Source organism: Schistocerca cancellata, chromosome 4 (assembly GCF_023864275.1).
Source record: "Schistocerca cancellata isolate TAMUIC-IGC-003103 chromosome 4, iqSchCanc2.1, whole genome shotgun sequence".
NCBI classification, from domain to species: domain Eukaryota; kingdom Metazoa; phylum Arthropoda; class Insecta; order Orthoptera; family Acrididae; genus Schistocerca; species Schistocerca cancellata.
In genome coordinates, this window is record NC_064629.1 from 181,005,483 (window position 1) to 181,008,160 (window position 2,678).

Here is a 2,678-nt window from a genome sequence, read left to right on the forward strand (position 1 = left end):
GAAATGAAAGAGGAAGCCGCCTGGTAGAATTTTGCACAGAGCACAACTTAATCATAGCTAACACTTGGTTTAAGAATCATGATAGAAGGTTGTATACATGGAAGAACCCTGGAGATACTAAAAGGTATCAGATAGATAATATAATGGTAAGACTGAGATTTAGGAACCAGGTTTTAAATTGTAAGACATTTCCAGGGGCAGATGTGGACTCTAACCACAATCTATTGGTTATGACCTGTAGATTAAAACTGAAGAAACTGCAAAAAGGTGGGAATTTAAGGAGATGGGACCTGGATAAACTGAAAGGACCAGAGGTGGTACAGAGTTTCAGGGAGAGCATAAGGGAACAATTGACAGGAATGGGGGAAAGAAATACAGTAGAAGAAGAATGGGTAGCTTTGAGGGATGAAGTAGTGAAGGCAGCAGAGGATCAAGTAGGTAAAAAGCCGAGGGCTAGTAGAAATCCTTGGGTAACAGAAGAAATATTGAATTTAATTGATGAAAGGAGAAAATATAAAAATGCAGTAAATGAAGCAGGCAAAAAGGAATACAAACGTCTAAAAAATGAGATTGACAGGAAGTGCAGAATGGCTAAGCAGGGATGGCTAGAGGACAAATGTAAGGATGTAGAGGCTTATCTCACTAGGGGTAAGGTAGATACTGCCTACAGGAAAATTAAAGAGACCTTTGGAGATAAGAGAACCACTTGTATGAACATCAAGAGCTCAGATGGAAACCCAGTTCTAAGCAAAGAAGGGAAAGCAGAAAGGTGGAAGGAGTATATAGAGGGTCTATACAAGGGCGATGTACTCGAGGACAATATTATGGAAATGGAAGAGGATGTAGATGAAGATGAAATGGGAGATACGATACTGCGTGAAGAGTTTGACAGAGCACTGAAAGACCTGAGTCGAAACAAGGCCCCCGGAGTAGACAACATTCCAGTAGAACTACTGACGGCCTTAGGAGAGCCAGTCCTGGCGAAACTCTACCATCTGGTGAGCACGATGTATGAAACAGGCGAAATACCCTCAGACTTCAAGAAGAATATAATCATTCCAACCCCAAAGAAAGCAGGTGTTGACAGATGTGAAAATTACCGAACCATCAGTCTAATAAGCCACAGCTGCAAGGTACTAACACGAATTCTTTACAGACGAATGGAAAAACTAGAAGAAGCCGACCTCGGGGAAGATCAGTTTGGATTCCGTAGAAATACTGGAACACGTGAGGCAATACTGACCTTACGACTTATCTTAGAAGAAAGATTAAGGAAAGGCAAACCTACGTTTCTAGCATTTGTAGACTTAGAGAAAGCTTTTGACAATGTTGACTGGAATACTCTCTTTCAAATTCTAAAGGTGGCAGGGGTAAAATACAGGGAGCGAAAGGCTATTTACAATTTGTACAGAAACCAGGTGGCAGTTATAAGAGTCGAGGGGCATGAGAGGGAAGCAGCGGATGGGAAGGGAGTGAGACTGGGTTGTAGCCTCTCCCCAATGTTATTCAATCTGTATATTGAGCAAGCAGTAAAGGAAACAAAAGAAAAATTTGGAGTAGGTATTAAAATCCATGGAGAAGAAATAAAAACTTTGCGGTTCGCCGATGACATTGTAATTCTGTCAGAGACAGCAAAGGACTTGGAAGAGCAGTTGAACGGAATGGATGGTGTCTTGAAGGGAGGATATAAGATGAACATCAACAAAAGCAAAACGAGGATAATAGAATGTAGTCGAATTAAGTCGGGTGATGCTGAGGGTATTAGATTAGGAAATGAGACACTTAAAGTAGTAAAGGAGTTTTGCTATTTGGGGAGCAAAATAACTGATGATGGTCGAAGTAGAGAGGATATAAAATGTAGACTGGCAATGGCAAGGAAAGCGTTTCTGAAGAAGAGAAATTTGTTAACATCGAGTATAGATTTAAGTGTCAGGAAGTCATTTCTGAAAGTATTTGTATGGAGTGTAGCCATGTATGGAAGTGAAACATGGACGGTAAATAGTTTGGACAAGAAGAGAATAGAAGCTTTTGAAATGTGGTGCTACAGAAGAATGCTGAAGATCAGATGGGTAGATCACATAACTAATGAGGAAGTATTGAATGGATTGGGGAGAAGAGAAGTTTGTGACACAACTTGACCAGAAGAAGGGATCGGTTGGTAGGACATGTTCTGAGGCATCAAGGGATCACCAATTTAGTATTGGAAGGCAGTGTGGAGGGTAAAAATCGTAGGGGGAGACCAAGAGATGAATACACTAAGCAGATTCAGAAGGATGTAGGTTGCAGTAGGTACTGGGAGATGAAGAAGCTTGCACAGGATAGAGTAGCATGGAGAGCTGCATCAAACCAGTCTCAGGACTGAAGACAACAACAACAAACAGATGTGAGAATATGGAAGTTAAATTTAATGAAAAAATAGTTAATTTTATTGAAAATAATAATGAAATTAGACTGTTAGATGAATCTGAAGATAATTCAGTTGTCGTTTTTCGATTCCATTCTCAAAAATCAAGATATAGCTAGAGAACATTTTGCTAGTGGAATACAGAAAGGAATATATTGTTCTTATTTATTTAAGTCAAATGTATTCAAAAATATGAAAACAATTACTTAGAGATAATTTTTAATTTTTAAAAAATACTTTTAGACAAGGTGAAACAAATTTAAATCACATTTAT